The following is a 13269-nucleotide window of genomic DNA, read 5'->3' as shown; positions in this document are numbered from 1 at the left end:
TGCTGCACGTTTTTCCAAATCCAAACAAACACCCTGATCGATTTAAAGTTTGGGTTCAGCTTATTGGGAGCAAGTTGGGCACCCCATCAGATTATGAATTTTATAAAAAAAGAGGATTTGCGATCTTCATTTTACCGAAGAACATAGGAATCGCTTTAAGCGATTAAATGCTATAGCAGTACCGACCCTATGTCTACTTGGTAAGTTTCTATTATGTATAACGTAAAAACACAATAATAACATTTTATAACCGCCACAGTATGCCTGACTGACTGTTTTCAAGCCTAAATCACTATACTGATTGTGCTAAAGTTGTACCAAAAAATAGCAGTTAAATTTAATAAATCTAATAATAATAAATAAATAATATAGGACATTATTAAGCGAGGTTTAGACTAGCAAGAACTTGCATGCAATTTACGTTACATTGCTGCCTACTAAGGTAAACTTCATTCAAAATGTTTATCAGATACCGCAATGTATTGAAAATTGCATGCAAGTTCTTGCTAGTCTAAACCTCACTTTACACAAATAATCCAAGTCCCGCAGTAAGCTCTATAAGGCTTGCGTTGTGGGCACTAGACGACGATATATATAACATATAAACTTTTATATAAATACTTAAATACATATAAAACTTCCATGACTCAGCAACAAATGTCCGAGCTCATCACACGAAAGAATGCCGTTACCTACCGGTTTAGAACCCGGGACGGGACCATCGGCTTCATAGGCAGGGTCACTACCTACTAGGCCAGACAGGTCGTCAAAAGTGAATGCGAATGACATTCAAATTTGGAACTGAACTTATGCAACAATTTTGCATATTATATGCCTTGTGTAAAGTCAGCAATGCCATTGCAGGGGGGGGGGTCACTTTTTTCTGCAGATGACTCTACCAGCGCGAGCTACGCGCTACGAGCATAGCCGACAACATGAGAATCCACCACAACATCCACCTTTCAATATGTTGCTCCTGTAACTGACATTCAGCCCACCTTTCATTCTGCTGCTTCCGCGCCAGGTAATTCACGATCCTTCCGCCATAGGTATCCTTTTTTTAGGGTTCCGTACCCAAAGGGTATTACTAAGACTCCGCCGCTGTCCGTCTGTCCGTCTGTCTGTCTGTCACCAGGCTGTATCTCATGAACCGTGATAGCTAGACAGTTGAAATTTTCACAGATGATGTATTTCTGTTGCCGCTATAACAACAAATACTAAAAACAGAATAATATAAATATTTAAATGGGGCTCCCATACAACAAACGTGATTTTTTTGCTGTTTTTTTCCGTAATGGTATGGAACCCTTCGTGCGCGAGTCCGACTCGCACTTGGCCGGTTTTATTTACGTCAACTTAGAAGTTTGATTTTGTCCCAGCTTCAAGGGACTGTAGACCTGAGTTATACTTAGGTATATAGTTTTGATTTCTACTCTATACCTCCACGACTTCTCGAGATAAAAGATCTTTAGCGACGTGACAGCGGACGTACAGAGTCGCACCCTAAAAGGCACAATATTTATCAAATTAGCCCCAAAATATGTGGGTAGTGACTGTTTATGTCATTGCGATTATCTATATAAATAAGTTTTTGCGAAAAAAATAGTTTGGTATGTACAACTTTTTATTGCTGACTGTAGGTAGGTACTTTTCTTTCCACGTGCCGTGCAAATATACTCTTCGAGACAATGCTAACAATCCGAAACACAATTAGTTTGCGTTGGTTTATCACAGAGTTCTCAAGACCAAGTCCTGTCTCCGTCATCAGATCAGCTCCACGTCATCATAATATTGGATTGTCATCCGATTTACATGTGTATGCAAAATTTCAGCTTAATCGGAAGTCGAGTAAAGTTCAAAGTGTTTTTATTTAATAGTAGCAGTGTTTTTATGTAATAGTAGTGGGTCAAATTTGCTTTAACATCCAAGATTTGACCCAGGCTAACTAACATTCAGTTCATACCTACCTCCTAACAGTCAAGTTAAATAAAAGCTTGTAAAAAGTGCAAAACGAATGTATCTAATTATCAAAGCTGCTCAAAAATGTCATGAGAATCGATTGAGAAATGACAAACGGCGTACATACGAAAGCATATTTACCTACCTAAGCTGAAAAGGAGATGTTTCGCTTGCTTTCGCTCACTCAGTCATCACTTCACCAGTGTCTGGGCTTATTATTATAATTATTAATTATAGCAATATAGGTATACTGTTAACGGTACTTTGGAATCGTAATTTCGGTTAGCTCGGGATTTGGTACCTGCGTCCCAAACCTACCTACGTACCTATTTTTCCACCCGATAAATATATTTTTTTTTTTTAATACGTCGGTGGCAAACAAGCATGCGGCCCGCCTGATTGTAAGCAGTCACCGTAGCCTATGGATGCCTGCAACTCCAGAGGTGTTACTGTTATAGTTATACGTGCACGTTGTCGACCCTAAAACTACGCACCCTCGTTGAACTCTAAATAAATGATATAAATATATTTAACATAAATTTTGTATGTAAACATATGTTTAATACGCTTTTTCAGGCACATCATGCGCCCAACATAAGTACTTCTCTTGGGATTCACAATCAACCTACCTTTCATTTCGCTACTTCTGCCCCAGGGTGGCCCCAGGTAAATAACAATCCTTGCACTCACATACTAACTGTGCGTCACGTAATTACGTACATGTGTGTGTGTGTGTGTGTGTTTTTTTTTATTTAATCGACAGATGTCCAACACCTAGCACTACCTAGCTCGCGCTATACGCTCAAATTTGATATAATAATACATAATGTATTAATACGAAATGATACAAATAGGTAATGCATGGCTTGGCCCAACTTATTTTTAGGACTTTACTAAAACTCCTCTGTCCGTCTGTTCGTCTGTCTGTCACCAGGCTATATCTCATGAACCGTGAGTGCTTAGACATTAGAAATTTTCACAAATGATATATTTCTGTTGCCGCTTTATCATCAAATACTAAAAACAGAATAAAATAAATATTTAAGTGGGGCTCCTATTCAACAAACGCGATTTTTTTGCCGTTTTTTTGCGTAATGGTACGGAACCCTTCGTGCGCGAGCCCGACTTGCACTTGGCCAGTTTTTTTATGTATGTTCGCCGATAACTCCGACACCCGTGATCCGATTTGACTGATTTGAGTAATTATTTTTTAGTTTGAAAGGAGGTCCTCAATTTTTAGGATTACGTACCCAAAGGGTAAAAACGGGACCCTATTACTAAGACTCTGTCTGCTGTCTATCTGTCTGTCTGTCTGTCCGTCTGTCACAAGGCTGTATTTCACGAACCGCGATAGCTAGACAGTTGAAATTTTCACAGATGATGTATTTCTGTTGCCGCTATAATAACAAATACTCCGCCGTGATTCGCGCATGAGTGTGGAGGGCCCACTCGAAACAATAAAATAAATATTTAAGTGGGGCTCCCATACAACAAACGTGATTTTTTTGCGTAATGGTACGGAACTCTTCGTGCGCGAGCCTGACTCGCACTTGGCCGATTTTTAAAGGTACATTACATGTATAGTGAGTTGGGTGTTTTCTTAAGCAACTCGAACATTTTCTCTCGAAAACCATCAATTTGATGAAGTGAATCTGATGATGATGATTTTTTGATAATAATGTTATCTATACATATAATAAAGCGGAAGAGGGTCGAAAGTCTGTACATGGAAGTTATTTGAAAAAAAATTGGCTGGAGATACTTAGAATCGATAACAGAACACATTCCAACAGTTTTTAGAATTTTTGTCTGTTTATCTGTTCGTCTGTTTATCTGTTTATCTGTTTGTCTGTTTATCTGTTTGTCTTTTTATTTGACCGCGCAACTAATGAAAACGGCTGAACGGATTTTGATGCAAACTTTACTAATCTATCGAAAAAATCCACGGCCAGGTTATAGGCTATAAAGATTTGACAAATTTTACCCCTAAGGGGGTTAAAAAGGGGATGATAGTTTGTATGGGGTTCAAGATTTATTTTAAGCTAGCAATTTAAAACTTCGTAAGAAGATATATTATTGAAATACAAGAATACTAATTTCAGCGTTTTTGAAAATTCATCTCCTAAGGAGGTGAAATAGAGGTTGAAAGTTTGTATGGAGATCAATTTTTTTTTGAGTGCGTTACTTGAAACTTTGTATAATGGGCATATTATTATAATACAGGAAAAGTGATTTTAGCGTTTTCAAGAATTCGTCCCCTAACAGGGTTAAAAGGGGGTTGAAAGTTTGAATCCATTACAAATGCTTTGAAACTTCTTAGAAAGGTATGATAGACGATTACAAAAAAACTAATTTTGACGTTTTCGAAAATTTAACCCCTCAGGGGGTTGAAAAGGGGATGAAAGTTTGTCTTAGGGTGCAAATTTTATTTTAAGCTAGGAACTTAAAACTTTGCAAAACGTAATTATATTAAAAAGCAAGAAAATTATTTCAGCGTTTGTAAAAATTCATCCCCTATGGTGGTGAAAAAGGGGTTAAAAAGTTTATTATGATAACTATATCATTTTAGCTACTAGGCCAAGTTAGGTATCGTTTTTGTATAAATCGGGTATGCCGAATTCATTTATGATATCAAAATGACACTCCCGAAAATGACACACCATTCCCGAGTGAAAACACAAAAAATATGAATAAACTTTTTTTAATTTCTCTTTACGCTTAAACCGCTAAACCGATTTAGATAAAATTTGGTATAGAGATAGTTTGAGTCCCGTGGAAGAACATAGGGTAGTTTTTAACCAAAAAAATGGAGACTACGTTTGCATGGAGAAGCGGCCGTGCCCTTTCCTCTTAATAATGGTCACGAAGGTGGGTACTTTAAAAAAAACATTTTTCAGTAAATGTCAAACGATTTGGGACTTAAACGCGTTACCATGCCTTCCCGAAAAAAATCGAATCTTTCGCGAAAGTCTCGCAATGCATTGCGGCCACAAGGGGCACGGTCTCAGGATTCTGAGAAAAACCACGGTGAGAGACTCAGTGGCGCTCTAGCTAGGCAGGTCGCTTCGCTTTCGGCTGAAACGGCAAGCCAGCGCGAGTTCGATTGTGATCCCAAATACATCGTACGTAATACATATGTAGGCGCAGATCCTGACGGAGTGTGGCGCCGGAGAAGCCGTGTTCATCCCGCGTATCCCCCTCATTCCGAGCAACTTCCCGTTCCGCTTCAAGCGCCTACAGGTCCCCGTGAGCGTCTGCTTCGCTATGACCATCAACAAGTCGTAGGGGCAGATGCATTTCCCACTCCGAAAACAAAAAAAAGGGGCAGACGCTGCCCGCCGCCGGCGTCATGCTTAGACTAATGTTACTGGAGGACCGATTTGGATGACATGATTTTGATGGGAACACCCAAATATTCCGAAATACGTTTTTCCGATTTTTATAACCACGACTTTCATAATCCCGATTATTTATAAGTCCGAAATATCAAAATTACGATTTTTAAAAACACGATGGAATAAAATCACGAATGTGCTATTTCCGAAAACTTAAAATCCGATTGTCACTTGACAGAAAGCTTAAAGTTCCGATTTTACACTTTTCCGAAAAAAAAATTTTTCCGAATTCCTAAATTCCGAATTGTCCGATCGGAAATAAAACAATTCGGTATTCAGAAATTCGGTTTTTTACAAGATCGGAAAAATGAAATCCGTGATATTCAAATGAAGACTCACGTTTTAGTAATTATTACGGGTACCTGTCGTGCCGCATCATGTTAAATTCGGCATAGAATATTTTTGGCATAAAAATTCGGCATAAATAAATTAGACAGAACTGCGAACCTGCAAACCCGGAATTCGGAATTATGTAGTGTACCCGATTTGCATAGGTACAGTCAAGGACGTAAAAATACAAAAATGGTACTGTATCGTTCGATATACACCTACTACTCTTTGCCGTTTAAATCACGTCAAAAATTTGAATAAGGGCAAAAAAAAATATTCATTTTGGAGTGTAATTTTATTTAGTGGTAGCAAAGAGGATATAATATTATAGAGCGGTACTGTCATAGTAAATTTTGTAACCACAGTAAATTCACTGCCATCTATCGACACACTTTAAAACTAAAAATGAAGATTTATTAAAATACGATAAAATGTGTTTAAATATGGATAAACGATCTTTTTTATTTGCATTAATTATTTTTATTATTTTGACCCATGTTCTTTCACTGATATGCGTTAAAATTGTTAAATAATAACAAACGAAACCGTCAACGCCCTCTATACGAGAGTAGGCAAAAGTAGTAGCGACATCTGATCGAGAATCAAATTTTCGTGATTTTCGAGGCACGTTTTTTCCTTAGACTGTATCCATCTATTACGGAGTTATATCTATCTTTGGTGGTAGGTACCTAATTGTAAAATATTTTATCTGGACTACAGTCCTCTAGCGCATCCATCTGTCAACTTTACTTTAAGTTCTGTCTCCAGGGGACAGGGAGATAAATTAGGGGTGAATTAGCCGCTTACTGACACAGACCGAATTCCACGCAGGCGAAGCCGCGGGCACAGCTAGTTTTATAATATGCAGTATGTTCAGCGATTACTCCGACACCTTCCTGTGCACTGTGGTTCGATTTGAACAATTATTTTTTTTAATTTGAAAGACGTTACCTCCATAGTGGTCGCATAATATATTTTTTGGATCTGATGATAGTAATGTTGGAATACATATATGTTATCCATGAGGAATTGAGGGAACTCCTTGATTTTTAGGGTTCCGTACCAAAAGGGTAAAAACGGGACCCTATTACTAAGACTCCGCTGTCCGTCTGTCTGTCACCAGGCTGTATCTCATCAACCGTGATAGCTAGACAGTTGAAATTTTCACAGATGATAGAGGATATTCGCTATAACAACCAATACTAAAAAGTACGGAACCCTCGGTGGGCGAGTCCGACTTGCACTTGTCCAGTTTTTTTAAGGCACGTATATGGTGATTTCGGTTTCTTATAAAGTAACTCAAGCATTTAATCCGGAAAACTACTAATGTTAGGGGGTGGACCTGGTGATGTAGACCACGGACTATATAGTGGAACTTTTCTATTATTGGGTATATTATGATTGAGTGTATTATGATTTACAATGTAGGTAGTACTGGAAATGACTAAAGAGACTAAGAGGTGAGGGGTAGGTGTGAGAAGTGAAGACTGAAGACGGTAGAGGGTGGTGTTTTGAGATTGGGGCTTGACGATTCATGATCCGAGAGGCTAGGCAGTTGAGAGGTGGCTTATAAACGTGAAAATATTTCTGTCTGACTCTTTATCATTTTCACGGCTAAACAACTGAACCGATTCAACTGATTTAGGTGAAATTCTGCATGAAGCTAAAAAGTTTAAGCCCTGCAGGTAGTCCTTGATTTGTTTTATATTTTTAATTTATCTGGTAGAGGGACGGCAATATAATTTAGTCTCAATCCTACGCTTGCGTGCTATGGACAGTTAAAAATAATATACGCAGGCAATACATAAACGCATTGGATTTATACTGACGTACTGTGTTAGTTACTAGGTACCTACAGAAAGCAGGTTCATTGCATGATTATGATTTATAATTGTTATATATTTGCTGTGACTTATTTTTCAAGAGTGTTTTTAATAAAAAGACACTTCAAAATCGCTTACCTTCTTTCTAAATTTTCTAATGTAAAAAATACGAAGTAGGTACATATAGTTTAGAATTATGAATGACACCTCTAAGTCTACTGAAGAGTTTGACCCTTTATGTCATAAGTCGTAGCATTACGTTGGAGTTTTCTTTTTTATAAATATAAGCTTTATAATACTTTCAGGCACCAGGCACTGCCAGCGCCCAACATTTGCTCCTAGAATTGACTATCAGCACATCTTTCATTCTGCTGCTTCTATGCCAGGTATTTGATGGTTTCTATTATGTCAAGTGAAGTGATATAGGATTGAAGAGCATGAGTAGTAGTAGTCAACTACATACCGAGGAAGCTTTTATTTTGTAGTTTCGCCATATCCGTCTACATGCCTGTCTGTATGTCTGTCCGTCCGTAGCTTTGTTACATGATCGAAAGGCATCCGATTCGCACATCGCTCCGGTATTTTAGCGATAAAACGCTATGCGCGTATTATAGCGACATTTCGCTTGCACGTCGGAATCGGACGCAGTGTGCCATGTGCCTTAGTACTAGAAAGCTGCAATTTGATATGGATATATAAAAAACAATGATGCCGACAAATGGTAGAATAAAGACTAGAAATAGTTATTTGTACCGTACCGTACCGTACCGTACCGTACCGTAGTATGAAGTTCATGGCCTTCACTAAATTAAAAAGCTACATTGTTTCACTCCCTGGAGTGAGGAAAGTCGCACTTTCGTCACTCCAGGGAGTGACGAAAGTAGGCTTGTTCGAGCTGCTGAGGTGAAAAAATATTTTACAGTACATATGGTGCTACTTTCTCGCACTAGTGCGTAAAGAGCACTTTTCGTCCATATGTCGAAAGTTTAAAGGGCCATATGTACTGTAAAACGTTGTACGATACACGTGCGAAAAGGTAATTCGCAACTCGTGTCGATTTAAAACACTCCCTGCGGTCGTGTTTTAATTTATCGCTACTCGTTTCGAATTTTCTCTTTTCCGCACTTGTATCGTAAATAACTATTTTAGCGTACCTCCCCCACACGTATTTTTTTCGCTTCAACCCTATGTTAACCTGTACAACATCCAACGTGTTATTGGACTTATTGGATAGGTCTTCTCTTGGACAGAATGGTAACTACGGAGCCCTACACTGAGCATGGCTCAACCTGCTCTTGACCGGTTTTTATTACAAGCTTTTATTTTTCTAGCAATATTTGTATGTACGTATATATTGTACGCATGTTCGGGTCAAATCTTACAAGCCTAGACCAACTTCTCATTATTAGGTTGAGCTAAAAGTTCACTTACTTATTATGTAAGTCGGGTGACAATACAGTACATATTATGGTTCCATCGAGCTTATCTGATGATGGACATAGGAAGTGGCCATAAGAACTCTGCGATAAAACAACACAACCTAATTGAGTCTCGGTGAGTTTCGTAAATCGCCAGTGTGATATAGGGCTCTTAGCGCTAAAAAGCTGTATTTTCTTTTCTGTATTTTGATTCTGGATCAAAAAGGGAATCAATTACCATTAATTTATTTTTTTATTAAAATACATGTAAGAAACATGAATACTAAATATTTTTCTAAGGTCTCGATAGTTATGAAATAGTGGTGAAATTGTTAGGTCTCCTATTTTCGGAAGTACTTACCTAAACAATGATTATGTAGATTTATTTGTATTGTTTTCTTCTAGTTACGCCCGCTATACAACAGTCTGAGGTGCCTACCATCATCAACAACATATGTACTGCAGATTCTTCTGTATTTGCAGAACATAATTATAGTGTAATGAGTCGTTCGAAAAGAAAGACATTAGATGAAGGTAAATATTTATAACGTCACCAATTATTATAACAAGATATATAATAACATTTAGTTATATTTAGTTACATTTAGTTTTGACATTTAGTTATATTTTGTTTTACAAAAAGGTGTGGATTAGTATTCCTGGTGTGTGATTATAATGCCACCACCTCTGCATTATGCGCTGCTGCGCCAAATTCCTTTTCGGCATAACCTCTTTTACATAAAAACTCGAAGGTACTACTACTAGGACTACTGGCCAACGAGACAGGACAATATTGAATAGCAATTGTAGCCCGCTAAAGTTGATATACTTATATTATCGCTCCGGCCGCATACCGCAAGAATATTGAACAACCGCTCAAGAAGATTAAGTTTTGGAATGATAGACGAGGATACAGTTTTACAATGGGGCGTTTATATAGCCTACTAGCGATTTTCGTCTGTAGCCTTACTTAGGGAATGCTTAACCCTGTATGCTAGTTGCGTGTGAGCGTGTGCTCCCGTTAGTGGCATTGTTTCTGCCCGTATGTGTTCCACATCAGTAGTTGACGTCGGACTTTGACTATCATTTCTGACTTTTGTCTTTTGCAATGGATCTCATCCCATCCTAAAAACAAACCTGAACGATTGATACCATAAATAAAAATTTGACATCTTAGCCTATTGTAGAAATAAAAATACAGTTGATGATAAAAAGGTGTATTAACAATAAATTTGGTGACATAAAAAACTTAAATTTATAGTGACAGACTAAAACCAAAATTTATTAAAAATTATACGTATAATATTATAATTTTGTTTTCTTTCAGGTTCGAACAAACGTGAGGTGCAGCTTAAGGTAAAACAACTTCAAATGGAAGATAACCGTTTGCCCAAAAGGGGACTTTCATACAAGCACTGCCGCGTTCCAGACAGTATGACATTGTGCAGCACATGACGAAACCAGCTCAGCTTTTAGTGAAAATGCAATAACAATCAACGACGACGCTATTCACTAAAAGAAAAAAATTATGGCATTCTCGCTTTACAAATAGAGTCCGAAGTGCTAATACAGGCTGTTGTGTGAATATTTTTCACTTCCACCTGGCAAAGCGATGAAAAGATTATTAGGCGAAATTAAACTTACCACAGTGGCATAAACACAATTATATTCGAAGGAATTAAACACAAAATAACCAATCAGATGGCAGTCGCTTTCGTAAAAACTAGTGCCTACGCCGATTCTTAGGATTACTTGTCAAGCGGATCCCAGGCTCCCATGAGTCGTGGCAAAATGCCGGGATAACGCACGGAAGATGATGAGGAAGGACCTTTCACATCTCCAAACTTCATGCATTAACCGTAAAGACTATGCGTCTCTATAATATGGTACAATTTTGACTTATTGGACACGTATCAGTTGTGTATTCCGTAGCATTCGTTTATAAGACTGTTAGCTTAGTCTCCTGACGCAAAACAATTACTTACATATTTCATATTCGCAAGGCTAGGTGCACGACGGGTACTGCTGTCCTTATTTTGTGGGCTTCTCTACGGGAGTGAAATTATCAAACTGATGCTGCTAGAATTCATGTGGGACATTCCATAATATTATGTGTGTTCTCCCTCCACCGACTGCACTTTGCTAATAATTTCATTTTAACATGTGCCTAAGCCTTTCTCACTTCAAGGACCGCACGGAAGACCAGCGCTGGCTTTATATCTAGCATTACGCTGAGTTGGGTCCATTTCGTGATGCACACTTAACATATCAGAACCAAAACGTATTGTTACTAAAATTATAGGCAATAAGTTGTATCTACTGATATACATACATACAGACATACATACATACATATAATCACGCCTATTTCCCGGAGGGGTAGGCAGAGACCACGGATTTCCACTTGCTACGATCCTGACATACCTCTTTCGCTTCCTTCAATTTCATAACATTCCTCATACACCTCACAATGTGTTTACATTTTGTTAGATAGATAATTCACTATTTATTACCGTTATGTTAAAATGTCATTTTGGTCGGATGTTCATATCCAAAGTTATATGGAATTCGTGTCTTTTATTTTCATCAAAATAAATATTGTTTTTTTTTGACATTAGGGACCTTTAATATCTCCAAATTGAATGTATTATTGACGAATCGAATTTAATTTCCTTGCTTCATTTTTATATTGTACCGACTGTATTGTAACGTTTAGTATAAATACAAGTTGGCAGATATTTATTTTGATAAAAAAAAAACTAATATGTTTAATATAAATTTATGTCCATCTGTACATTTTTAATGTCTGCTTTGGCTTAGGTTATTTGATTTTCTTATAAATTGTTTCATACTAAAATGCATGGACTTTCAGCAAAAAAGAGAAAATCTGTTATAGACAAATGGTGTACTTGTAATAAATTATTTACCTACTGAAAGCTTGCTAAGCTTGAAAATGTACATAAAAATATCTTTATTTAATCGTTTTTATTTATTTATTAAATAATATCATTATCTCTAAGAGCCACGACGCTAATTGCCAGATCTCTTCTAATTGCCATGGTGTGATAGTAAGCTCCCAACGCTAATTGGTAGGCCTTCACCTGTTCTTATTAGCTTTATATTGTAAATTTTAACGAAAGCCTAGGCTCCATGGATTGTTGTGTATGTACATATAAAAAAGTCTTTATTTAATCGGTTTTTTCTTATTACATAATATCTTTCCCTCTAAGAGCCATGACGCTAATTCCCCGGTCTCTTCCAATTGCTATCGTGTGATACGTTTATTGTGGTATAAAGTATATGTTTTTTATAAACTGAAATAGATATCATACACTGAAGAAAAAGTGACCAAGTCCACCACACACACAGTAGCAATCAATTTATTGTACACAACACAGGTTTACAAAAATACTTTATCAGAAATCAGAAATATTTATTGTGTAAACTGTGTAGGTATAAGAAGTTTAACTAGGAACATTTTTTGATAAACATAAACATAATGTAATGGAAGTACAAAGGCGAATTTATCCCTATAAGGGATCTCTTCCAAATAACCTTTGAGTAGATGAGTGGGAAACTAGGCAGGTTAAGTAAAGTTATGTTTACCCATGCATGAGGTAGATATTGCCTCCTGTATTTGTATATGTTGCGATGTTTTCCTCATGTAAATGTTATATCGACATGTGTAGTAAACTTTTGGCTCCTGTATTTGTAAATGTGACGATGTTTTCTTCATGTAAATGTTATATCGACTTGTGTAATAAACTTTTGAATTTTAAATTATGAAATATCAACTATCTTTTCTTTCCAATTTATACTCACCTTATTATTTTATTTTATCCAGTATTTAACGAGCTACTTTATTATAATTTTCTTGTTAAAATCATGCTTTGTATAACATTGTATTGTACTTACTTTTCCTGTATGTCTTTACAATATGTACTTGCCAATATATCTTACATCAAGCAAATATTATAATAAAGTTGTTGATTAATGGGTACTAGAAAAGCAAACTCGATATAACAAATTATATATATATGACCCTGTTTACATATTGATTAGTGTTTAGTGTGAGTTTATACATTTGTAACAAATGTATGAAGTCGTACTAAACATTAATCAATATGTAAACAGGCCCTGTAGGTATGAATATTGACGTTAATGCTTGTTGTTCAGATTTACAGATGGCGCTTCAAAATGGATACAAAAAAGTTCCACGAGAGGGCTCTCTTTCTCCTATATATTATACTACTCTTTGGTTGGCACCATGGAGTATAGAGTAAACCTACCTCTAGTCCTCTACCTTATGTCTACCTTCCATAGTTGGCATTGGCACTCGGCATT

This window comes from Cydia strobilella, chromosome Z (assembly GCF_947568885.1).
Source record: "Cydia strobilella chromosome Z, ilCydStro3.1, whole genome shotgun sequence".
Classification (NCBI taxonomy): domain Eukaryota; kingdom Metazoa; phylum Arthropoda; class Insecta; order Lepidoptera; family Tortricidae; genus Cydia; species Cydia strobilella.
The sequence above is the reverse complement of the archived record's forward strand: the minus strand, read 5'-3'. Positions refer to the sequence as shown.